Source organism: Podarcis pityusensis (genome assembly GCF_964106645.2).
Source record: "Podarcis pityusensis genome assembly, chromosome: 5".
Lineage (NCBI taxonomy): Eukaryota > Metazoa > Chordata > Lepidosauria > Squamata > Lacertidae > Podarcis > Podarcis pityusensis.
In genome coordinates this window covers 29061644-29089299 of record NC_138032.1, presented here as the reverse complement: position 1 = coordinate 29089299, position 27656 = coordinate 29061644, and the positions used below count along the sequence as shown (strand labels likewise).

The 27656-nt window shown below is 41.3% G+C and overlaps 1 long non-coding RNA gene across 1 annotated transcript; it reads left to right on the top strand.

Moving 5' to 3' along the window:
- The first annotated feature begins 423 nt into the window (after window positions 1–423).
- On the top strand, window positions 424–27656 carry LOC308477915. Its single transcript, XR_013986741.1, has 3 exons — window positions 424–607; window positions 25383–25540; window positions 27192–27656. It is a non-coding gene; the product is annotated as an uncharacterized lncRNA (long non-coding RNA).

The window sequence follows — 27656 nt, the reverse complement described above, 5'->3', positions numbered from 1 at the left end:
AGTGACAGACCCTCTCCTGGAAATATATGCAGTAGGGTTCAACCTAACAATAGTGCATGATATTAGGGGAATCACTTGCAAACAAGTATCTGTGGCACAAAACTGCATGCAGAAATATTTGCATTAGGAAAAACGTGAATTTTCTGATGGTTCTTTTTTTATAAAAAAAATCAAACTGATGTAGGATGCGACAAACTGAATTTAAGATTGGAAGAATGAGGAAATGAACTGTTCCAATTTGCTCGTTTCTAGCTATGATAGAAGCGCAAGGAAACATTTCAAAAGGTATTGAAGTTCTTTGTTATACCTGAAAGCCGGTTTGTTGTACAGCTTAAGCCCTAGTCAATCATTATCCATGTATGCAAGATAAGGGAGAGCACAGCTGTACCAGTGGCCCTCGCCCACACTGCATCTGTACAGACTTCTGCAAAGGGGAGCTTATGCATTAGTGGTTCAGCTCAGGAGCAGCTGGAGGGGCTGAGCAGAGCTGCAGAGCTGGCCTCCCAGCCATGGCATTGCTGTCTCATGGCAGGAGAGCCATTAGGAAATGATCCAGTGGTCCCACTGATGTGCCCCTGCCCCCCTGCCCTGCTCCTGCTCCATTCTGGTAAGTGGCAGTTCTGCAGCGGCACCCTACTGTTGGCTCTTGCCTAAACATACAGAAGCATGGTTACATGAACTGAGTTAACTCACCCCATCAGTGGTATTTTGCAGACGTCCAGATGCAGGGTGGCAGATCTAAGTGGTACGAACAACTCCCCTTTACCAGTGCATGCACTGTATCCATAGATAATGACTGCATAATGTTTTAATGAAAGCATTCATAACAGTATCATGTGGCTGGCTTTTTTTAAAGGACACTCCTGTTCATCACCATTGGTTCATTTCCAGACCCTGTTCAAGGTGCTCACATTAGTGTTTAAAGCCCTAAATGCTGGCTCCCTCCCCTCCAGATCCTCCTGGGTGTTAAGATTGGTTCCACCTCCTTAGAGGGGGGCGGGGGGCCCAAGAGAGGCATTCTCTGTGGCACCCCAGTAGTGTCCAAACTTTTTTCAAAGAGGGCTGATGAAGTGAAGGGCCGTGAGGGCTGACCAAATGGCCAACCAAAGTTGTTGACCTTTCTTTAGAATTGAAGTTGAGCTTTTTTTAGGATTTTACCCCAAAGTTGTTGAGCTTTTAGGGTTGAAGTTGTTGAGGTTTTTTAGGATTTTTACCCCAGGAAATACCCTGGCAAGGTCCAGATTAAACCAACCGGATTAGGCCCCCAAAATGGACTTTGGACATGCCTGCTAAGTTGTGGAATTCCTTGTTAAGTATAATTCTTTTAATTGACATTGAAATGGGAATGTCTGTGTAGTGAAAAGCTTTAACATGGGGAGATTCCATTGAAGCTTTAGAACAGCAAGAAGAGCACTTTGAGCTCTTGATGAGTTGATAATTAACTAATTGTTGTTTTTTGCTAGCTGACACGTGAGTGAGTAACCTTAGATCATGTGACAAAGGTTGTTGTTGTTTAGTCGTTTAGTCGTGTCCGACTCTTCGTGACCCCATGGACCAGAGCACGCCAGGCACTTCTGTCTTCCACTGCCTCCCGCAGTTTGGTCAAACTCATGCTGGTAGCTTCGAGAACACTGTCCAACCATCTCGTCCTCTGTCGTCCCCTTCTCCTTGTGCCCTCCATCTTTCCCAACATCAGGGTCTTTTCTAGGGAGTCTTCTCTTCTCATGAGGTGGCCAAAGTATTGGAGCCTCAGCTTTAGGATTTGTCCTTCCAGTGAGCACTCAGGGCTGATTTCCTTCAGAATGGATAGGTTTGATCTTCTTGCAGTCCATGGGACTCTCAAGAGTCTCCTCCAGCACCATAATTCAAAAGCATCAATTCTTAGGCGATCAGCCTTCTTTATGGTCCAGCTCTCACTTCCATACATCACTACTGGGAAAACCATAGCTTTTACTATATGGACCTTTGTTGGCAAGGTGATGTCTCTACTTTTTAAGATGCTGTCTAGGTTTGTCATTGCTTTCCTCCCAAGAAGCAGGTGTCTCTTAATTTCATGGCTGCTGTCACCATCTGCATTGATCATGGAGCCCAAGAAAGTAAAATCTCTCACTGCCTCCATTTCTTCCCCTTCTATTTGCCAGGAGGTGATGGGGCCAGTGGCCATGATCTTCATTTTTTTGATGTTGAGCTTCAGACCATATTTTGCGCTCTCCTCTTTCACCCTCAATAAAAGGTTCTTTAATTCCCCCTCAATTTCTGCCATCAAGGTTGTGTCATCTGCATATCTGAGGTTGTTGATATTTCTTCCAGCAATCTTAATTCCGCCTAGGGATTCATTCAGCCCAGCCTTTCTCATGATGAATTCTGCATATAAGTTAAATAAACAGGGAGACAAAATACAGCCTTGCCGTACTCCTTTCCCAATTTTGAACCAATAAGTTGTTCCATATCCAGTTCTAACTGTAGCTTCTTGTCCCACATAGAGATTTCTCGGGAGACAGATGAGGTGATCAGGCACTCCCATTTCTTCAAGAACTTGCCATAGTTTGCTGTGGTCGACATAGTCAAAGGCTTTTGCATAGTCAGTGAAGCAGAAGTAGATGTCTTTCTGGAACTCTCTAGCTTTCTCCATAATCCAGCGCATGTTTGCAATTTGGTCTCTGGTTCCTCTGCCTCTTCTAAATCTAGCTTGCACTTCTGGGAGTTCTCGGTCCACATACTGCTTGAGCCTTCCTTGTAGAATTTTAAGCATAACCTTGCTAGCGTGTGAAATGAGTGCAATTGTGCGGTAGTTGGAGCATTCTTTGGCACTGCCCTTCTTTGGGATTGGGATGTAGACTGATCTTCTCCAGTCTTCTGGCCACTGCTGAGTTTTCCAAACTTGATGGCATATTGAGTGTAGCACCTTAACAGCATCATCTTTTAAAATTTTAAATAGTTCAGCTGGAATACCATCACTTCCACTGGCCTTGTTATTTGCAGTGCTTTCTAAGGCCCATTTGACTTCACTCTCCAGGATGTCTGGCTCAAGGTCAGCAACCACACTACTTGGGGTGTACGAGACATCCATATCTTTCTGGTATAATTCCTCTGTGTATTCTTGCCACCTCTTCTTGATGTCTTCTGCTTCTGTTAGGTCCTTACCACTTTTGTCCTTTATTATGGTAATCTTTGAACGAAATGTTCCTTTCATATCTCCAATTTTCTTGAACAAATCTCTGTTTCTTCCCATTCTGTTGTTTTCCTCTATTTCTTTGCATTGCTCGTTTAAGAAGGTCTTCTTGTCTCTCCTTGCTATTTTTTGGAAATCTGCATTCAATTTCCTGTATCTTTCACTATCTCCCTCGCATTTTGCTTGCCTTCTTTCCCCCGCTATTTGTAAGGCCTCATTGGACAGCCACTTCGCTTTCTTGCATTTCCTTTTCATTGGGATGGTTTTCGTTGCTGCCTCCTGTATAATGTTGCGAGCCTCCATCCACAGTTCTTCAGGCGCTCCGTCCAGCAAATCTAAATCCTTAAACCTGTTCCTCACTTCCACTGTGTATTTATAAGGGATTTGATTTAGATTGTATCTTACCGGCCCAGTGGTTTTTCCTATTTTCTTCAGTTTAAGCTTGAATTTTGCTATAAGAAGCTGATGATCTGAGCCACAGTCAGCTCCAGGTCTTGTTTTTGCTGACTGTATAGAGCTTCTCCATCTTTGGCTGCAGAGAATATAATCAATCTGATTTCAATGCTGCCCATCTGGTGATGTCCACGTGTAGAGTCGTCTCTTGTGTTGTTGGAAAAGCGTGTTTGTGATGACCAGCTCTTGACAGAACTCTATTAGCCTTTGCCCTGCTTCGTTTTGCTCTCCAAGGCCAAACTTGCCAGTTGTTCCTTTTATCTCTTGATTCCCTACTTTAGCATTCCAATCCCCTATAATGAGAAGAACATCCTTCTTTGGTGTCACTTCAATAAGGTGTTGTAAGTCTTCATAGAATTGGTCAATTTCAGTTTCTTCAGCACCAGTAGTTGGTGCATAAACTTGGATTACTGTTATGTTAAAAGGTCTGCCTTGGATTCGTATAGAGATCATTCTATCATTTTTGAGATTGCATCCCAGTACAGCTTTTGCCACTCTTTTGTTGACTATGAGGGCTACTCCATTTCTTTTGCGGGTTTCTTGCCCACAGTAGTAGATATGATGGTCATCCGAACTGAATTCGCCCATTCCCGTCCATTTTAGTTCACTGATGCTCAGGATGTCAATATTTATTCTTGCCATCTCATTTTTGACCACATCCAACTTACCCAGGTTCATGGTTCTTACATTCCAGGTTCCTATGCAATATTTTTCTTTACAGCATTGGACTTTCCTTTCGCTTCCAGGCATATCCGCAACTGAGTGTCCTTTCGGCTTTAGCCCAGCCGCTTCATCAGCTCTAGATCTACTTGTACTTGTCCTCCACTCTTCCCCAGTAGCATGTTGGACGCCTTCTGACCTGAGGGGCTCATCTTCCAGCGTCATAACTTTTATATGCCTGTTGTCTTTGTCCATGGAGTTTTCTTGGCAGGGATACTGGAGTGGCTTGCCGGTTCCTCGTCCAGGTGGATCACATTTGGTCAAAACTCTCCACTATGACCTGTTCATCTTGGGTGCCCTGCTCGGCATAGTTCATAGCTTCTCTGAGTTCTTCAAGCCCCTTCGCCATGGCAAGGCAGTGATCCATGAAGGGCGTGACAAAGGTATTTGATTGCAAATCTCCATTCTGAAGGGAGTTGCCTTTGAGTCTCTTATCTCAAAACTCCATGGAAGGAAGATGTAGATGAAGCTCTCCAAGAAAACAGCTCCAGGCAAAATGGATGCCTAAAGCTCTGTCTGAATTATTTCATATTTTCTAAGATGCTGAGCCTGTGATGGATAGCACAAGATATTGTACAGGTATTTTTTTATGTACCTTTGATGTTTTAATTCTGTTGTGAAGAAGGTTCCATAAGTAAAACTGTGAATAAAATTTTTATGGGTCTGGACAAAGCTTTGTTTCCAAAAGGAGGCAGTGCTTATGCTTCCAGTCACTTCGAACTATACAGATTTCAGATTCAGGTAGGTAACCTTGTTGGTCTGACGCAGTCGAAATATATAAAAAATAAAATAAAATAAAAAAATTGTCCAGTAGCACCTTAGAAACCAACTAAGTTTGTTCTTGGTATAAGCTTTCGTGAGAAGAAGTGTGCATGCACACGAAAGCTTATACCAAGAACAAGCTTAGTTAGTCTCTAAGCTGCTACTGGACAATTTTTTTATTTTTTTATTTATATTTATAAAAATATTGATACAGATTTCATTGAATGCTGACACCTGAAGTGTGTTTTTTCAAGTCCCACCCTAAACCCGTGACTGCAATCTGCCTTCACTTTTTAAAATAATAGTAAGAGGGCTACCTGGGGACATTTTGTGGGCCATAAAACAACAACCGAATGGTAGGTTGATGCAATACTTGTTGCAATCTTACAGCTGCCATGTGAAGCTGCACAACAGTGTTGGTGTGGGGTCCCTCCTATATCATACCCTTCCTTTTTCGAAGGTTTAGCATGCCTCAGGGCCTCATTTCCCACTTCCTGCCATGTCAAAGCACGACAAGTTGCTGCAGATATGCCCTTACTAAGGCAGGCAGGCAGCCCTGGTTTGCCCTGCCTTCTTTGCTACAGAAGCCTGATCAAGCAGCCCAAGTTACAAGCAGGGTTAAATGTCAGCAGTGCAAAAGATAATTAATCTTATCTGTCACTGCAGCTGTTTCACATAATTTTCACTTAATAGTAGCAAATATCATATATCATGCTAGCGTAAAAGAACAGCAGAGCAGGATTACACACACACACACACACACACACACACACACCAAACTTTTAATATGCATGATAGGAACTGATGCATCCTTACTTCAAAGTTAGGGCATTTAATCCCATGTTTCCTCCAATGAAGGTTTAATGTCATTCATTGAATTTCCCTGCAGGGGCACAGATAGAATTGCAAGGGCTACAAACTCTTGTTATAAGTGAAGACTACAGCGCAGAAGCCTGTGGAATATAGAGTAAGGGCCCCAAACAGGATGGGGTTGCTTGAGCAAACCTACATTCTCCAGCATGTGTTTATTGTCAAATAGACTTCCTTTTTATTTCATAAAATTTATAGACCACTTCATTGGTGTGCCCCCTGCCCCGGGGGGGGGGGCAGGGAACACACCTCAAAGCAGTCTACAAAAAAAGAATCAAATAATGAAATTATCAGTTTAAAAAACGGCTATTTTAAGTGATCAAAACATTGAAATCAACAGTAGACTAAAAACCAGATCAAAGCACAGGTCAGGATTGTACATACCTTGAAAGGCTAGATTAAACAATACAGTGGTACCTCGGGTTAAGTACTTAATTCGTTCCGGAGGTCTGTTCTTAACCTGAAACTGTTCTTAACCTGAAGCACCACTTTAGCTAATGGGGCCTCCCGCTGCTGCTGCGCCGCCAGAGCAAGATTTCTGTTCTTATCCTGAAGCAAAGTTCTTAACCTGAAGCACTATTTCTGGGTTAGCGGAGTCTGTAACCTGAAGCATATGTAACCTGAAGCGTATGTTACCCGAGGTGCCATTGTAAATGTTTTTTTACAGGCAACTTTAAAAACCTAGCCCCATGTTGCAGGACACCGACTCAGTGCAGAAGGGTAAAAGATAATGCATAACACAGTGACCTCAGGGAGAATCCTCCTTCTTCCATTCCATCATGGCAAATGTCAATTTAAAAAGAAAAAGATGTATGCCTCATTCTAAAAGGCCATTTCTTTACATCAGCTTAATTTACGCCGGCATGCTTTATGCAAGCTTCTTGCGCATGGAACTGCTCCTCCCTAAGAGTGGCAGATGGAGGAGAGATCGTATAATCCCCCCTTCAAATTGCAAATGAATATTAGTTGCACTCTGTAACTAAACATTCCAAACTCTGTACCTGAATTATTGGCATATTTCTTCAAGGCTGCATATTTATAGTCTGAAGCAACTTTCAGAGTCTCAGGGTCTCATTTTAATGAACACGCTTTCTCCAGCAACAACAACATCCAAGGTACAGATCTATTCAAAATCCATAATTTTAAATTAGCAGGAACAGTTTGATAGGGTTCCATTGATATTTTCCGTTAGTTATTACCAAGAATAATACACAAATTAAACTACGTCCAGCAACATACTAAACTGCACAATTTAGATCTAAACAGACATGCTTCGAAGCACTTACAGTTTTAGTAATCCAAAGCAATTGAACATTATATTCCAAAACCAGATTCTACAAAATCAAATTACTTTCTGCTCTCAGACAATTAATAAAACTGTTCAGGGGGCTCGGAAATCTATTAATCTCTTTTTCCTTCCACAACCTAGAATGGATCTAAAATATAAGAAACATTAAATGGAAGTTACAGAGTCATACACTGCTTTCTCCTGCTCTCCTTTGTGGGGATTGCATTAGAATTCAGACTTTGAATGGAAAACTGTGCTATACGAGTATTTATGAAGTTTTATAATCAAATAATTATTTATTAGACTTTTTAATCCACCCTTCACCATGCAGTCCGAAGGTGGGTTACACTGTATTAACACTCAAGGGAGGAAATTGTTTCCAGGCTACTTGAACACTGATGCTGGGTTTGAGCTTCAGATCAAAACACTAAATGTAAAATTGCACACGAAAATAAATTCTAATATCTCAGTATCAAAGAAAGATATTGCATTGAAATATATTTTAAAATTTTGCATGCCCCTCTAAATATGATTTGGTGGTTAAGCAGGTGCTCAAACTTTTGGCATATTCTGATTTGGTATTGTGAAATCTCAATAAACTGCTAAATTTTAACACTGAAAATAAATTTTGATAAAGGCTACTTTTTGTAACATTTTCCTGCAAATTCAACTCTTGAAATTGGCTTCTTTTTGTGGAATACTGTTGTTTTCATTTGCAATCAATTTGGGGGGCTGTCAAAAATGCAGCCCTAAAAACAAAGTATTAAGTGTTTTTTTTAAAAAAGGAAAAAATGTGCATGGCTTCTTTCAATTTGTCATGGGCCATTTGTTGGATAGAAAGCAATACATATAATGTGAATGGACGATATCACATCTCTACTACAAAAGCACACAATCACTCAGGTATAACCTCAGACATTCTCTCAACTGCAGGATATCTTAGAAGTGTGTTTGTTTTGAGAACTACTATGAGGTATTCTCCAGGCCATCAGAAGCAAGAATTATGTTGCACAGATATTCTTTTGCAAGCATGATACTGTACTTCAGAATGGTACAAAGGTAATACAATAGCACTGACCAGCTCACTTGCTTCCAGTGTTAATATCTTCAGCAGATGTTTGGAGGCCTTTTCTACTTCGTTTGTTTTGAAAGTGTGACATTAATTAATGTTAACGTTATTACTGTGTGGGAGTGATGGTCATTTTTGCTTTGAAACAGATATAGAACGCATGAAAAGTTTGCATGAAAACAACACCTCATGCTAATATTCAGCAACAGACCCATTAGTAGCTTGTCTTTGAAATGCAGTTGTGCAAAGGGTTTCTATCAGTATGTATTAAGAGGTTTTGCATTTTTCTGTCACTTCTTTTGGTGGAGTGCTAGCTTTAATTGTGCAACCTGAATTTGTCAGTATGTGATTCAATCCCACCCCTAAACAATGACAATCGAAGTGCCCAAAGTCATGCTATGAGGGCCACACTGATGATGTTCTTAGACTAGCTTTCAATATTAAGGCAAAGCGTGTTCTCCTTGAAATGAGAGCACGTGTTGCGGTGGGGTCCGCTGAGTCACCCCTCTGTTGCCAGGCAAGGTGGCCAAGCTGACTGATTGGTTGGCTGGGTTGCCGGGGAAATTTACTTGTTGCGATTTTGGTGGGAGGGATCGAACCTTTTAAATTCCGGGCACGCAGCTTGGTGCTTTCTCTTTCGCTGCGTGAAGCGGATCACCCGCCCACCCACCCTGAGTTTCGAAGGTTTTGCTTTGACCTTGCTATGCCTGTCATGGGGTCGTCTGCTCTTGGGGCAGGGGCCTGGTAGGAATTTTGTCCATCTGGCCGATTGGCTGGGCTATTTGGTTTTTGCCTACTGCGTAGCAAATCGCCACAACTTGTAAGGTTGCAGTTAGGCATTGGTTATCAAATTGGTTGGAGGAGGGGTAAGGACTGGCTGGGCCTGCCCCTCCAATGCTGCTGCGGAAGGGAATTCCGTTAAAGGAATCCAGGGGCTTGCCACGATTTCGTCCGAATCCCTGGAATGGGGCTAGGGCCGGCAAGCCCCGGGAAGCATGCGGGTGAGTGCTGAGGGCCTGTGACTCAGCTCCATTGCTCCCCAATATTGTTTTCCCTTACTGGCTTCCGAGGGAGTTTGGAGCTCAGTTCTGTCCCTAGGCGGGGGGGGGGGTCAGATAGTTTTAACCAATGCCTAAGCAACCACTCACAGATACGTATTTTAATAAAGTTGTGGCCAAAATTATGCCAAAAACCTTAAACAAAAATTATGTGTGAGTTGTGAGTTATTTGAGGGGTGGCTTGGGGACCTCAACATGCAAACATTATGTACTTGAGTTCTTCTCTGGCTCAGATCTGAATCCAAGCCAGAAAAGAATGCCCACCTTCTCCAGTAGCAACAGCTCTCAGTTTCTCCTGTTTTTACCTCAATCTTTCTTCCTCATCCAATGTGTGGGAAAGTCAATTTCCCAAGGAGAGCTAGAACACCTTGGGAAGATTGCAATTCTCAGAGGTCCCTTGGCACACTACTTTCAACTGTGTTTCATGTATCGGAGAAGAAGTGAGTAGGGAGAGAGACTGAGAGGGGCTCATTCCCCTACCACCTACTGCTCCATTGTAACTGCTGAAGCAGCCACCAGAGGGGGGCAAGCAGGGAGAGAAGGCAATGACAAATGGAGAAGAAGAGCAAGGGGAAGGTAGGGGGCATGCTGGCAGAACTGCCACTGCAGTTGCCAGCTAATAATAATAATACAAAGCAAACAGCTATTGAGCTCTACTCCACCAATGTACTAAAGGTCCAAACTAGCAAGTATCGTCTAAGTTGTTGCCTGAATAGTACCAACATGAACAGCTGGATTTCCACAGGGAAGGAATCCTACAACCTGGGTGCATTATATGGTGTGCGTCTTTGAGGATCAACTTCTGTAGTACATGCAGTCTGGTCGCATTCACATGGACTCAGAAGCAAGTTGCACTGTGTTCAGCAGGGCTTAAACCCCAATTCATGCACAGAGGGTTATGCCTTAGAAAGGCCTATGAATGTTGGCAAAGCACGAGGCAAACACAACCATTTTTGAGAAGTATAACAATAAAACCAGCAGACCCAGGTCTTTTGCAAAACTCCAGATTTGTATAAAACGTTGCGTATTTCGTTTGCAGGAGAGGTGGCTTTTCATAGAAAGTGACCTGAGAAACGTTACCATACTAATGTGTAGCAAATGAATTCTGAAGTCATTCTTCTCCCACATTTTCTTTCCCGTCACTCACTTCCTCCAGGAGGGTATCTTCAGAACATGATATTTCTCAAGGGTTTTACTTTGTTTACTGATTTGTGATCTGAGGATTTTTACGCACATGCATGGGAAAGATAACACGCCCGGAATGTAAAGAGCATGATAACAGCATGTCAGATAAACAAGGAAACCAAACACCATCATTAAAAGGTCAAAAAGGCCAATGGAAAGCAAAGTAGTTTAATTAAAGGCTGCCTATGTTGTTAAAAAATGTCCTGACATATTGGTGAGCTATTGTAGGCATACATTCCAGAGCAAATGCAAAAGGAAGAGTTCTGTGGAATCTTACAACTGGTTGTGGCATGGACCTTAATGGCTTATAGTCTATTATGTCACATACAAAAAAAGAGTCTTATTTCTCATATGCGCACACACACAAACAGGTGGATATAGCTAGCATATCCAAGAGCCCAAAACTGAAAGGGCTAGGAGTAGGCTTGTGACATTTCTACGCAGAATCCAGCTATACATGTTGAGAACTGAGTGATGCATTCTCAACTGCAGTCATAGCTATGCCTATGCCATTGAACACACATAGTGTGCAAGAAACTCACAGTTCTGATTAAGTCCAAATTGAGGAGAATCAAATTTGCTGATACACTGTAGTTCAGCAATTTGGTGGTGAAGGCTCACTTTAAAGTAAAAAAGTAAAGTAAGAAAATTGTAGTATGCTGATGTTGGGTGCCTCCAGGTGGTCATTATTTTTCAGGAGGAAGTCAAGTACATTGTGGAATTTTAAGTTTTCTGATTTAACATGGATTAAAGCAAGAAGATCAAACCTATCCATTTTTAAGGAAATCAGCCCTGAGTGCTCACTGGAAGGACAGATCCTGAAGCTGAGGCTCCAATACTTTGGCCACCTCATGAGACGAGAAGACTCTCTGGAAAAGACCCTGATGTTGGGAAAGATTGAGGGCACAAGGAGAAGGGGATGACAGAGGACGAGATGGTTGGACAGTGTTCTCGAAGCTACAAACATGAGTTTGACCAAACTGCAGGAGGCAGTGGAAGACAGGAGTGCCTGGTGTGCTCTGGTCCATGGAGTCACGAAGAGTCCGACACAACTAAATAACTAAACAACAACAAAGCACTTGGCAAATCCACATTAAACAAACGCAAAAACCATGAACTTTTTGCGGTTTGGAAAGTGATGGGGAAATGCATTTAAAAGTGTTGAATGAACAATGGGAAAATGTTTAAATGCCCCGTTAGCAAATCAGGATGGATGCTGATTGCCATGCAACTGTCCTGTAAATGAATTCAAATGAATGTTCAGTAAAGACCAGACATAATCTAACAACCATGTTATGCTCAATAAACAGATCATCTGAAGGAGCCCTTTGAGATCAGCATCAGTGCCCTGGGACACTGAAATGTTTACCATTGATTTCTGAATGAGGTTGCTTCTGATCTCAAATTTGTGTTCATTTATTGCTATGCATGGAGGCTGACTTAAATAAATACTGCTTCTTTCACTCAGAGTGTTTGAATAAAGTGGGATAAAGAAAACTGTGCTTTTTTAAAATAAAAAAGTGTGGTTATTTTCATTCTTGTTCTATCAAGTCATTTTTAATTCTGGGAATGACCTAGCCATGCTATACGGCGGAGAACAATATTTCAGTGCAGGGCACAGATTAAGTGTTAAGTGAGCAAATGCGTTTCAGAAAGTTACTCCTCTGAAGCCATCTCATTCATTTTTCTGCCCTGCTGTTGCTGCCTAGACGTTGACAGATGGAGTGGTGTGTTTTGGGTCAGAGGGTTTTCCACCAAGTAGAACAAGTCAATCTACATTCTCATCAAGGCCCTGCGGTTGTATTTTGAGTTTGCCTTATTGTATTAGTTAGTATAATCATTTTAAAACAATGCTAATGTGGCCCCACTGGAAGCAAACACTCTTGTTTTCTTATTGAAAGCAATGAGCCCCCAGCAGCTTTGTTTAATCAAATATAATGTTACCTCCAGCTGAATACATTACAGAGACCAGGTCAAATTCTGTGGTATATTGTGCCTTTTGATGTTATTAGTAATTATTGTTGTTAGTGAAGATTTCATCAACTTTTTCTCTCTTTTTTTGAAATCATTTTTATTTGATTTTACAAATATAAATTTATAACCATACCAAATACACATCCATCTAAAGACATTACTCTGAATCTCAAGACTTCCCCCATCCCCTCCATGGCTCCTATTGTCAACATTTTCAACTGCATTTTATTTAGTGATCTATATTTTGTATCTGTCCATGTTGTCCGTAAAGTGTGTTCTCCCTCATGGAGAGCACAGGTTGCGGGCGGGGCTGACAAGACACCTCACTGTTACTAGGCAAATGGTTTGGCCATCCTGTAAGCAGGGGCGGGCTGTTACTGGGGAAATTTAGATGTGGCCAATTAGTGATTGACAGCCCTATTTGTTAAATACAAGGCATGTAGCAATGGACGTCCTCTTTCGCTGCATGCTTCGGATCACCTGCCCTCCCTTCCCTACTGTTAGGCTGTTTCCTTGACCTTGCTATTGCCTGTCATGGGGTCATCTGCCTTGGGGCAGGGGCCTGGTAGGAATTTTGCTATTTGGCTGATTAGTGTGTGCCACTTGGTTTTTGCCTACCGCGTAGCAAATCGTCACAACTTGTAAGGTTTGCGGTTAGGCATTGGTCTGGAATTGGTTGCTGGGGGGTATGGATTCGGCTGTGCCTGCCCCCCAAAATGCTGCTGGTGGTGGAGGGGTATGGATTCGGCTGTGCCTGCCCCTCCAAAATGCTGCTGCTGCTGCTGCTGAAGGGTTTTACCATTAAAGGAACCCAGGGGCTCCCCCATGCTTTTGTCCGAAACCCCCTGGCAAGGGGCTAGGGCCACGCAAGCCCCTGGGAGCATGCTGGGGAGAGGTGAGGCATGGTTCCCAGTCCCGTCTCTCTCCCCAGGTGACTTACCCTTCCTGACTTCGCGGGGGGTGCGAATGTCAGAGCTGTCCCCTTGTGGGGGCAGTTAGTGCTACCAATGCCTAAGCAACCACTCACATTGAATAAAGTTGTGGCCAAAATTATGCCAAAAACCTTAAACAAAAATTAAGTGTCAATTGTGTTTTTCTTGGGGGGGGGGGTGTCTTGGGGACCTCGACACGCAATATCAGTTACATTACAAGTGAGATTAAAATCCTGCTAATGTTTTCATCTGCTTACAAAGTTCTCCTAAATAAATTATAAACTTTTCCCATTCCTTCTTGAATTTCTTGTCTTCTTGGTCCTTGAGCTTTCCAGTCAGTTTTGGCATTTCAGCATAGTCCAGCAGCTTAGTTTGCCATTCCTCTCTGGTACGTACTATTTCTTCTTTCCATCTCTGAGTTAGCGGCATCCGAATTCATCAACCTTTTCAGACCCAGAACCCACTTTTGACCCAAACATGCATTTGGGGAACCATTTCTTAATCTTTAACTATCTTCCTGATGTGACTCACCTTGGATCATAGCTGTCAACTTTTCCCTTTTCTTACGAGGAATCCTATTCAGAATAAGGGAATTTCCCTTTAAAAAAGGGAAACGTTGACAGCTATGCCTTGGATCAGGCTGTGACAACCCACTGGTAATTCCCAACCCACCAACTGAAGACCAGTTAGCATATACTAGTCGAAAGGAGAGACTTATTATTATTATTATTATTATTATTATTATTATTATTATTCTAAACTCATTGTACTGCAGATACTACCAGATAACAATACTGTTTAAACATAAGAAGAGAATCCTGACCATATAATTTAATCAGGAGAGAAATACTAAATGGATGCCCCTCCCATTTGGCTGGGTGGCTTACAGCATATCTAATCCAGTTCTATACCCCTCCAAACAACAAAGGGTACTATATTAAACACCCCCTTTCCCACTGACTGAGCCCCATTCTCTGCTGCTGGAGGCTCTAATTTTGCTGAATGCTATTTTCAGTTAATCTGCAATAGCATGTTGGACACTATAAAACGACATTTGTTCGACTCACAGGTATTTATTTTTTAAATGGCTTTTGTCCATTCTTCACGCTCTATGACCAGAATAATAATAATAATAATTTATTATTTATACCCCGCACATCTGGCTGGGCTTCTCCAGCCACTCTGGGTGGCTTCCAACAAAATATTAAAATACCGTAATACAGAAGGTTTCTTTCCATCCACTGAAGGCTTTTGGTCTAGTGGAGGGATCCCACCAATCTGAAGGAGGCAACTTTGCCAACTTTCCTCTTCCTTCTACAACTGCCAGTGCCTCCTCCCACCCAACTGTTCCAGAGGGATGTCCCCTAAGCCTCAGGAGCAGATTTTAGAAGGGCACAACAGAGAATTGGCAAAAGTCTCCTCCCCTTCCACTTCTGGTGATGGAAGTGAAGTCTGAATCCAAGCCAGTATTCCTAGGTTTCACCACAACAAAGTTCTCAGAGCTCAAAAGAAGAAATAAAGCAATTTGAAATACAAATTTTTAAAATATCCCAATAAAACAATAAATGTAGCATAACTATTCAAGGCACAGAGTAAAAACAGCTTAAAGCTACGGCGGGTTTTAAAGGCCTAGGAAAATAAGATGTACGTTGGGTGCTGATTGACACCAAAGAAGATGCCATGTAAGCATATTTGGGGAGAATAACTTTACAGTTGGGTGGCCACAACTGAAAATGCCTTGTCTCTTGTATCCTCTCTACATGTTGTTTTTGTAAAGAAACCCAAACTGTGTCTTCTTTCAATTAAAGAGATGCCCAAAGATCATAAACCACCGAGCTTTTCATGATGAGTCTCAGCATCATGTGAAATGGCAGTCTTTGCCCTATGTTGCGCCTTGAACATTCATGCGCCTGCATTTACATGTTTGTGCTAAAACCTTAACAAGGCAAAATAAATAAATAGGGGCAATGATTCAGGGAAGCCCACCATGCATGCAAAAAGTAGGGATGATCCAGCTGGCAAACAGGGGCAACTGGAGTTCATGCTGCAAGGGCCTGGGCAGGAGAGTGAGAGAACTTTGCTGTGACTGGAGATAAGGGTCTGCTGAAGCAGGAATGGCAGGCTGTCCTGCACAGGAGATGGGGACAGAAAGGCAAGTTCCAGAAAGGGCAGGAAGACCTGAGGCAAAATGAAATGCAGACACAGGCAAGCATTCGACAAAGGGCTCTGCAGCTCTACAGTTCTGTGGTTTTGTGTATACAAAGAGACTGTTGCTGATTTCGACAGCTGGAAACCCTGAAAGTGGAAGCCTAGAAGTAACTTGGCAAAAGCCCAAAATACCACTGTGGTGATGTCACCCCAGCTCAGAGATGCTGGGAGTGCTTTTTAAGCAAAACCTGATGATTGCAAGGACATGAAAGCCCTGAGTTGAGAGAGAAGGTGCTGCAGATTCTAGTTGCCACCTCTCTGTTGTCATAATCTACCGGCAATGTTCCTGCTAATGTATTTCTCAGCTGTGCGGAGGGGTGCTCTCTGTGAACCTGGCCCATTCGCATGGATGCTTTGATACAGTCCGGGTTGAAAGGAAAAGCATTCTGATAAAAGCAAGCAAGAACAAGGAACTCGCTTTTGGTATCACCCACCCACTACCACACTTCTCCACCCACACACATACTTGTTCTGCTCCCTCCATTGCTGTTCTTTTACATACGCAGCAGATCCCAGGACTGAATGTGGCCAACCACATTTTTATTTTTCAACCCAGACTGAATTTAAATTGTTGCACACTTTCTTTTGTGGATTGAATATCATTTGTTGTGAAATGGGCTGATTTTTTGTGTATTGATGCCTGACACATGGGGTGAAAGTGTTATCTATTGGATCTCCGTCTCTGTTGAAATATTGCAAACCAATATGGCAGTGATGGAGAACCTGTGACCCTCCAGATATTGCTGGACTTCAACTCCCATCGGTCCCAGCCAGCCAGCAGAACCAGTAATCAGGGATGATGGGAATTGTAGTCCAGCAATATCTGGAGGGTCACAGGTACCCTACCCATGCCATATGGTACAGCGCTGTGTTTGTCATAGATCAGGAAGTCCTGGATTTAAAAGACCTATTCTACCATGAAGTGCACCATGTGCTGGTGGGTTACTATCACAACCTGAACATTATAGAAAGAGCAGAACACACATATAATGAATGACTGAATGCCAACTCAAAACATTCATCACCATTTCTATTCACACACATGTACATACACACTAAACCACGCAAAAATACATGCATGTTTGAGAACGGTGTAGAAAAAGGGGGCACTTTAATTTATTTATATATATGGAATGTCCTCCAGTAATGTTCATAATTGGCCACCGGGACCATATAACACTGGTCCTAAAGGATCTATACTGGCTCCCAGTACATTTCCGAGCACAATTCAAAGTTTCAGTGCTGACCTTTAAAGCCCTAAATGGCTTCAGCCCTGTATACCTGAAGGAGCATGTCCACCCCCATCGTTCAGCCCAGACACTGAGATCCAGTTACAAGGGTCTTCTGGTGGTTCCCTCACTGCGAGAAGTGAAGTTACAGGGAACCAGGCAGAGGGCATTCTCAGTAGTGGTGCCCTCCCTGTGGAATGCCCTCCCATCAGATGTCAAAGAGAACAACAACTACCAGACTTTTAGAAGACATCTGAAGGCAGCCCTGTTTAGGGAAGCTTTTAATGTTTGATGTATCACAGTATTTTAATATTTTTTGGAAGCCTCCCAGAGTGGCTGGGGAAGCCCAGCCAGATGGGCGGGATATAAATAATACATTATTATTATTATTATTATTATTATTATTATTATGTCACCCACCCTGTGGAATGCCCTCCCATCAGATGTCAGAGAGATAAAGAACCACACAACTTTTAGAAGACATCTGAAGGCAGACCTATTTAGGGAAATTTATAATGTTCGACATTTTTTAATGTTTTAATATGAGCCAGGTGGCGCAGCGTATAAATAATAAACTATGACAATTGTTTATCCAATTGTTTTTTTAAAAAATGAGATGAGGTTATGCATCAGTACAAAATATTGCTCACCCCGTAACAAGGGGTTAGGGGTGTCCAAGACAGGGGTAGGCAAGTTGCTCCATGCTGCATATTGTTTGCATAAATGCTACACGGCTGCTTTCTGTATACATCTTCGAGATATTGAGCAAAGCTGTTTTTAAAGTGAAGCTGTTTCTTTCTGGCAGAATTGGATTTGTCAGTGTGCTGCACATATTCATCTTCCTGTATCCGCCAGCTACTGAGAAATTCAAATAGCCCCACTCTCAGCGCTCTGGTACTCATATTCTTCAGAAGCAGAAAGAATATTATTTGGGAATGTCTTCTTGGCAGAGTATCAAAACTGATCTGAGCTAGTATTTTTTAAAAGTATTACTTAAAAGTCCTGGTATAAGAATTCTCTCTCTGTAAGGTCTCCCACCCCTAATCTCTGCAGATGGCTGGGGTAGTGGCAGAGGCAGGGGGTTAGCTCATTTCCAGTTGAACCCAGTTCAAAGTGGGAGCTGAATGTAATGTCAAATGGGTCTACCATCATCAAGGAAGCCATTTCCTAATCCCCAGTTAGCATACAAGCAGAGTACCCTCCTCCCACCCCTGGGCAGAAGTGTACAAGTAAAAACTCGTGAAGAGGGAATTTGGTGAAAGAGCACTCAACAAAAAATGAAGCAGTTTGCAAAAGCAGCCAGGACAAACAACAAAGAAGGAAGGACAGATTGATAACACTTGTATCTAGGGATGGGAGACAAATCTGGTTTGGTTCAGATTTGAATACAAACCTACCTAATTCTCATTTTCTGAATCGGTATGTGAACCAAAACACAACTATTCTTTGAAATTTGCACTTCTCCAAATGTTGCGATGCAGTCCTCCAAACAAATACTGTGTACCAAGATGTGTGCATTATGGTAAAGTGTGCATAAAAATGCATATATTTGTGATACTAGCATATAAAATGCATTATTTTACAGGGAATCGCTTGGAAAAAATGTGCTGATGAATGTTCACGAGGATTTTTCAATTTTAAAAATTTGCAGACTTATGCAGAAATTTGGCAGACTGAAGGCAGGGAAAAGGGGAAAGTAAGAAAAACCAAAATTGGCCATTCTTACAAGTGTCTGTATATACTATTAGTTTGCTGTTTCAGGACCCAAGATGCAAACACGCCCGTCCTTCTCTGTTGCCTTTGCACAGGTAGAATTTGTTGTATTAGGTATAGTTGTGAAGCAAAATTAACTTTAAAGAAACATTGCTATAAAATTCTTATATTCTGCTTACTGTCCTTTTTAATTAAGAATATATGTGACGTCACCTGTGCAGCAAAACCACAGAAAATGCCCTTTACCACAAACCTGGTGCAAAGATTTGCAGCTGAATCAGCAAGATGCATTACTGGGGCACTATCCCATCAAATGGCACTATATGACAAATGGAAAGTCTTTTATGTTGGACATGCCAAACACTGGGTATCACAGATAATTTGAGGTATCCTGTTAGGTGGGAAATGTTTTACTGAACAAAATTAATGAATCCCAAAATTGAGAATGTGATGGTGTATAATGTGCTCTCTATTTTATAAGTCCCCCCTCCCCCGCTGGAAAAGATCAACCAGCTCAAAATACCTCAGGAATGAATTGTCTTCTTTAGCGTACATACTGGAACTTGCTGTTTTGAGGTGATACTCTGACTGGCTTGGACGTGCCAGGCAGCTGAAACTGCTGAGAATTAATCTCTCTCTCTTTTGTTTGGGAAACAGGAGTGTATGTACTGAAACAGCCATCCCTGCCTTTACAGTTTGCCATAAACAAAAGCATAATATTCTTCCTTCTGAGACTACAGACAGTAGAAGTAAATACAGAGAAAGCTCAAAGAATAGATGTGATGCCTGACTACCTATTTTTCTATGCTAAACTTTACCCAGTTCATGCAGTTCTCAAAGCCACCAAGGATATAAAAATCAAATAAATACACCTCTAAATTACTTCCAGAATTCATACATTTTACTGCCTCTCTCTCATTCCATTAAACCTCATTAGTCCATATTCCCAACCCAAATGAGATACAAGAAAGAAAGAAAGAAAGAAAGAAAGAAAGAAAGAAAGAAAGAAAGAAAGAAAGATGAAACAACAACATTCCATTCTTCCTCTAAGGAGCTCAAGGTGGCACATATGGTCTGTCCCCCCATCCATTTTCTCCTCACCACAACTCTGTTAGGTGGGTTAGGCTGAGAGACAGTGATTGAAAGGTCACCTGACTCATTGGGGATCTGAACCCCGGACTCCCAGGATCTTAGTCCCTCACTATAGCTACCACACCACACTATGTTTGCTCACATTCATCACTCATTACTCTGGCTTTTTCATTCCCTCTTGTTTTTCCCCCCACAGTTAAAATTTAGATTCCTTGGGTCAGAGACCAATTTTTCTGCTTCCATTATTCCATAAGTTCTGATTTCTGACATGAGCACATCAGAACTCCTAAATGGTCATGCATGTGTAACTTGAGATGTGGGTCTTACAGTGCTCATAGGAACACGGGTGATGCTGTGGTCTAAACCACAGAGCCTCTTGGGCTTGCCAATCAGAAAGTCGGGGTTCAAATCTGCTTGACGGGGAGAGCTCCCGTTGTTCTATCCCAGCCATAGCTGTCAACTTTTCCCTTTTCTTGCAAGGAATCCTATTTAGAATAAGGGAATTTCCCTTTAAAAAAGGAAAAAGTTGACAGCTCTGATCCCAGCTCCTGCCAACCTAGCAGTTCGAAAGCATGCCAGTGCAAGTAGATAAATAGGTACAGCTGTGGTGGGAAAGTAAATGGGGTTTCTGTGTGCTCTGGTTTCCATCACAGTGTTCTGTTGAGCCAGAAGCGGTTTAGTCATGCTAGCAACATTATTCAGAAAGCTGTCTGCGGACACATGCCAGCCCCCTTGGTCTGAAAGCAAGATGAGTGTTGCAACCCCATAGTTGCCTTTGACTGGACTTAACCGCCCAGGGGTCCTTTACATTTTTACAGTACACATCTAAATATTGCTATACCCATTCAGTTTATGAACCTAAGAAGAGTCCTGCTGGATCAGGCCAATAGCCCATCTAGTCCAGCATCCTGTTCTCATAGACGCCAATGGTAAGCTAGCTAGCAGAACCTGAGCACAATAATTAAAAATAATAATAATTCTCAGCTACAGAAAAGTCTTTGACACATAATGAATCATGCCATTTCTTGTTATTGCTCACATCCGCAGTTTCAACAACAGAGACAAAATGTCCCTGTGTAAGTACCACTTTTTAAATGACTTATAATTAAACTAACTATTGAGGCTTGTTTAAGGAAATTCGTGTAGATATGTTCAGCTTCTTCTAAATAGTGTTATGCAGTAAGTGGCTTCAAATAGACAGAGGTGTTAAAGAAAAGTAGTGCATAGTACTAAGAGCGATGCTATAAAAAGAACAAAGTGTTAGATTGAATAAACATGATATGCTTGGGAATCACAGTATTAGCAACATTTCTTCTTTGTTATTTTCCATCATCTAAACTGCTAGCTCAAAAAAAAAATCTCATTTTGATCAAAGTCTCAATGAATGTTTGTTTTTATTATGGAACTGAATATACATATTGCTTCAAAGAACTGAGTAGTCCACTAATTTATGAATGGATTCAAGTTCCCTACAAAACCATCCATCATAAGGAGTCATGCTCTCTTTTCATAACCAAAGTAAGATTTTTCTATCTCAGCCAGATTCAAAACCTTTGTTAGCTATTCAGAGATTGATGGAACCTTAGGGAAATTCTAGTACACAGCCAAGACAATCTCTGCATCTAGAATTAGATCTTCAATAGGCGATCTATCCTGAGGTTGTGCAGTGTTTGCAGTAATTCAATAGAACAACCAATAGATTGCATCTTATCCAATAATCCATCATGCATCAAACTTCTTTCCAATAATTCTCAACTGGCCTACACTTTCACAAGATGTGCATCCATTCCATGAATATGGAATGTGTGGAATTCAGGTGTGGAATGCGAAAATGATGTAAAGAAATTGGGATGGGTTCAGTGGAGGGAAACAAAGATGACTAGAGGTATGGAGCAGGGCTGTGCGTGGACACACACACACACACACACACAACTCTACCCTGTGGCCCTAATCTGTGGCCTGAGGAAGACTCTCAGCAGCTATGGATCCTGTAGACGACTTGCCACCTTCCGTTCCTGATCAGTTCCAATGAGCTCTCTCCATTTCTACTTCCAAAAACCATTTATAATCCCTTCATTTTCCCATAGTTCCTATAATTTTGTGCCTATGGCTAAGGCACTTACCTCTGTAACGTTTCCTTGAAAAGTATGTGGAGAGAAAACAGTCTGAATAACATCACACCCAGCCCACTTCAGTCCTCAAACTCACTGCACTTCATCCTATCAGGAACTGTCAACAAGGTTACTTTGCAACACTATATTGAAATGGCAATGAATGGGTATACCTGTGAAAGGGCAGATAATTTCTTACTCTTCCTTCCAGCCTTCAGCTGAGAGGATCTTTGCTATACTGGAAGCCAAGAAATTGTGTGCTTTTACAGTCCCTCGACATCTGCAAAGATAAAAGAGCTTCAGTTCCAAACATTTAAAGAAGAAGAATTTGTTTCTATCACAACATGGAATATGACTGGTGTTAGTGTGGTTTCTTTGGCTAAATTTCTGCCAGGATCACTTCCCTGCCAAATTGTACATCCAATAACTATACATAATTTTTACTTTTTAATAAATGACCACTAAATGGTTGTATAAACAGAGCAAACTAACAGCATATATAGTTTATAATGAATATCTGTTGCTGCATGAGTAACAAATAACTCAGCCAGACTGACTGCAGGTCAACACCATTACCACTGGCTGGTACAGATCAATAGTTTCTCTTGCTGAGAAAGCCACATTGCAACTGTTCCAACAGATACACCCTTGAAACATCTCCCATGTTTGTACATTCAGACTGGTTTTGGAAATATGACTATTAATACAAGAGTAATAAACATTATGACTCACTGACCCATATAGCTCCTATTGCAAGATTCCCCTCTATATTATTATTCGTCTATATTTTGCATTATATTGGCAATTACTCCTACTAATCTGTATCACAGCTAGACTGCGGACAACAGGCATTATCCCAGATAAAGGGCACAATCCTATGCACATTAAAATGGAAATAATCCCAACTGAATGTAGTGACATGTGTCAGTATATATTCAATGTCTTAGACAGCGTCCCTCAAAATGTGGATTGAGGAAGCTCAAAAGCAGCATCTGAAATAGCACAGACAACAACCGAAAGAAGATCTGAAAGCTTCTGCAATCACTAGGTGCTTCCTCAAGGAAACAGTTTGATTCTGGATTATTCAGCATACAAGTAGCATGTGCTAAACAGAAATGTTGTTTTTAATTGCATTTTTCCAACTTACTTTTAGCCCACCTTAGATGCTGAGTTGTGCGACATACAGTAACCCAACCAATAGCGCCAGATGCAGTACACCATTACCTTGAAACTGACCTGGTTGGATAGTGAAGACTTCGTTTATAGAATTCCTTTTTGTCTAGACAATGCATAAAATCAACTGAGAGAGAGATTGCAGACTTTGGACAACTGCTATATAAGCAGTTACCATTACCAGTACCACTAGAAGCAGCTTCTGTTTCCTGCAATCAGTTAACTAATTCATAAAAACCAATGGGAAAACAGCTGACAATGTATCTACTTGGTACTACACACCACAGATTAACAACCAATGGTAATCAAGTCTGAGATTGGATAAACACCTTTAGACAGTTTGTGTAACAAATTATTTATTATACTTCAGTCGTAAGCACAGTCTTTGAAAACATGTGACACTACGTTTCATGAAACTTAACTTGCAAATAAGAGTGAATATTGCAATATTTGTTCAGCATCTTTTTCCCCCAACTCTGGTTTAGCTTGGATTTGCACATGTACCAGTTGGGTGGGCTGAGGAGAAAGGAAGGCTACATGGGCTAAGGCTGTGTACAGAGATTGGCACACTTAAGGTCTGAGGCCTTTGTTTTTTAAAAAATTAGAATGGTGTTTGTGTCTAACGTTGTGCAGTTTTAAAAAATGTTTACATGTGAGGAAGAGATCCTATGTCTAGAAATCCTCCTCTCAGTAATCCTAGTTCCAATATTACTAATGATCTGGCATGACTATCAAATACTGAAACATCAGAGGAAGAGTTTTGTAAAATTTAGAAGTAAATCAGTTATTTGGCCATATTTTGACTGATGTCTATACAACTATATTAAGGGTGCTGGGGTCTAAAAGCATAGCTGCTAGACGAGGGAAAGAGAGACGTCAGCAAAACTGTTGTCTGGGTTATACTTAAGTGATTTCATACTTGGTAGGAAAAATAGACAAAGTGCAAGCAGTCTGGCTACACATTTTTTAAAGTACTCAGTCAAAGTTTATCACAGGTTACTTGGTGGCCTAGTTGGCTGACATTTCAAAGTCCAAGATGTCTGCATTTGAGTCTAAAACTTGGCAGACAAAACAGGTTCTTTTGCTCAGCAGGAAAATCTCATTTCCTACCGGCTACTCCAACCTCCTTTAAATGCTATGAACTGATCAGGATTTCAGCACTGTTTACATATAAAACAGTTTAACAGGATTAATTTCAGGAAAGAGCATTTGCTCTAAATTTAGAAATACAACTCAGAGCTAATACTAAATATGAAATGCAACCAGCATTTTCCATGTACAAAAATTAACCTGATGTTTTGCAATGCAAAATAAATGCTGATTTATTCTGAATTGCAGTTTTATCGTATTCTTGCTTTTTTGTATATTACCTTGTTACTGTGTAAGAAAGTATGTACAGAATAGTGATAGGTGACTATCAAGTTCAGGTTTCCACAGTTTCTCATTTTTCCCCCATCTTAACTTTAGTGTCTTCCACATTTTCATGTCAGTTTCAATTTTCATTTTAGTGTGAATAGCTCCTAATGCACACTTTTGCCAAATATACACATTTTTTACAGAACAATTCCCCCTAATATAATGCAATTTTTGTATGTTATTTTCACTAATACACATATTTCTTCACACCTTATGTATGATTTTTTTTGTACACAATATTCAACTGGAGAACTACAATGCAAAATTCATAGAAACGTGAATTTCAAAAGACAGCTATGTTTCAGTTCACATGTTGTTTTGGGAGGTGTGAATTAGGCAAAATATAATGTACATAGAAGTCCTACAATTGCTTATTTGCATATAAAGAACAGTGAACGAGGCAACATCAGAATGTTCTAGAAGAGCCACAGAGCACAGCATACCTTTTTGGCTTTTCGTTCAAAGCTGTGCAAGAGAAGTATCATGAAGTGACTGACCTGAGCTGCAGAGGATGGGAAAAAAACTTTGTTGCCCAGTTACAGTCCCAAATGCTACCCTCAATTCTGAAAAATGAGATGGAAAAGCACTATAGGAAAAGCAGCTTGAATTCAATTCTTAACAATCATGACTGATTTTTCACATCAGTTCCCTTTTCTACAACACAGTTTGTGCACATATAAACTATCCAGAAAATACAGTCATTCAGGGGCTAGAAAAACAGAGCAAGCTATGGCAAATGAAAGTATGTGTATAATTTGCTAACGTTGCCTCAAAATTGCTCAGGGTGGGATCTAACTAGCCTCCAAAGTTTCAAAAGAGAACTTTGCCATCTTCATCTTCCTCCAGAAGACCCAGCTGCTTTTCATATTCCCGTAGTATAATTTTTACGCTAAGCAGACCAAAAAACTTTTATTTTCATAAATGAGGCATGCTTTTGTTTTTCTGTTTTTCAACCAGGCGAGACAAATGGCCAGTTAAGACAATATTTTAGTGCCAGTCTGGTGGACACCTTCAATGAAATATGTCTGGCACCAAAAAAGAAAAGAGGAAAAAAAGACACGTGGCCGGAGAACATTCCCTCCCACTCTCCTTGGAATACACAGCGCATTGCAAAAGTAAGACCTAGTAACTTTAGTGGGTCTTCAGGAATACACAGCCTTATAGCACAATCTAATGTACTTTGGCTCAGATGCAGGTCTCACTCAATCGGAACTACCAACACTAGTTTCTGGAAATTATAATGCTATCTGCTGCAGGAATAGCTTAGCAAGCTGAAGCCTCCTGAAAATATGGCTACAGGAGGTTGTGGTCACCACTTTTAAGTAGTTGAAGAACCGTGTATTAGGAGCACTTAAATCTTCTAAAGATCTGCCGCTATATGAACAAGTGCAACACTCAAGAACTTTATCAGACCTTTCTAAAATGACCTTTTTTAAAATGAACAACAGGGTGACCGGATATTATAGGCAAGCAGAACCTCACTTCTAAGTGCTTTACTTGGAAATGCATCATTGAAATCAAAGATTTGCTCCTTTTAGGATCTGAATATATCATAGGGGCTTCAGCAGGTATCAGCTGCAACTGGTGGGACAGAGACAGGATCTTACTGGAGTTAGACCAGCTTGTTTTATGTCCCTTGCTTCACCCTTTCCTCCCACACTCCGCTTTTTGGAGGGGCACAGGTTTTCCTTTTTTTCTGTTTACTGTCAATGTAATCTGACTTTGATTGGTTTGGAGAACTCATCCATCTTAGCTCGTGGTTCGTCAGGCAGACTAATCAAAGGAGCTTGCAGCCTCCCACTACAAATGCAGAGGGGGGCATAAAAGAAGCAGAAAAGGAACTGGAGAAAGAATAAAAGTCAGAAACAGATATAGGAGACATTAGAAACATAGGAGATATTGGGGGGGCTGTTATTAACTAAATTTCTCCGAAGTGAAGTACTTGAGTAAGCCAATCATCTATAATATGTATTAACTCACTATTGGGTTGGTGCTTTGATAAATACACACCAGACCCAGAAAACCAGGACTCAAGGTTAACACAGAAGCACTGAATGGTGTTTAATATAATAATGTAGTATAATATATGATCTATGATCTGATCTGATCATTCAGGAATGTGCTGTATAATGCATATATATAATTCAAGGATGTGCTGTAACTAACTACAGTGGTACCTCTGGTTACCAACTTAATTCATTCCAGAGGTCTGTTCTTAAGCTGAAACCATTCTTATCCTGAGGTGTGCTTTTGCTAATGGGGCCTCCCGCTGTGTGAGCTCCTCTGGCACACAATTTCCATTTGCATCCTGGGATAAAGTTTGCAACCAGGAGCAACTACTTCCAGGTTAGCAGAGCTCGTAACCTGAAGCATTCATAACCAGAAGTGTTCGTAACCAGAGGTACCACTGTACACACACACACACACACACACACCCTGATTTAAATCTGCTATGCTAATTCTGCTAATTTTGCTGGTGTTGTTTTGCTACTATTTTATGGAATTCACTTTTTTTTTTTACCTTTCTCTTTTATGCTGTTTTAAATTGAATTTGTAAGGTTACTTCAAATGCTCTGAGGTGCCCTGGACATTTTTTTAGGGTAGGGTATAAATTGTTTAAATAATAAAATGAAATATAAAGCAAAGCAAAGCAATGTACTTGCACCCTCCTTTTTCTTAGGAAAAAGCCCTTGCTCTTAGGATTTGGCTGCATATTCCCTACAATGTCCTAGATGGGTGATAATCTTTCTTCCCCCTTATCTCCAGACATAGGACTGGTTCTCAAGATCATGTGGCCAGTGTTCTACTCCAAGAAGGATATTCCTGTCACTGTCTAACAGAAGGGGAAGAAGCAAATGTGGTGTTTGCCCACTCATTATGGAGATGTCATACCGGCGGAGAGAGCGAAAGTGTTACTAGGCTGACCAATAAGAAAGCCCGGGGGCGGAGCCTAACTGTGTTTAAGGCTCAACACAGGGGTTTTGGCAGTTAGTTTGGTTGGTTTCTTGTGGGTGGGAGGCATAGGAGTCAGAGTGAGTTAGAGACAGAGGGGAGACAGAGACAGTGAATCGGAGTACAGTGTTTCAAAGTATTTAAAACCTGTTTGCGTTTACAATAAACTGGAATCTTTGTTAATACGTTACAACCTGACTGAGTCTGAATATATTACCGGGGAAACCTGGTTGGTGGCAGTGGAAGAGATAAGCCGTGGTGGTGCAGGGCCAATGGTCC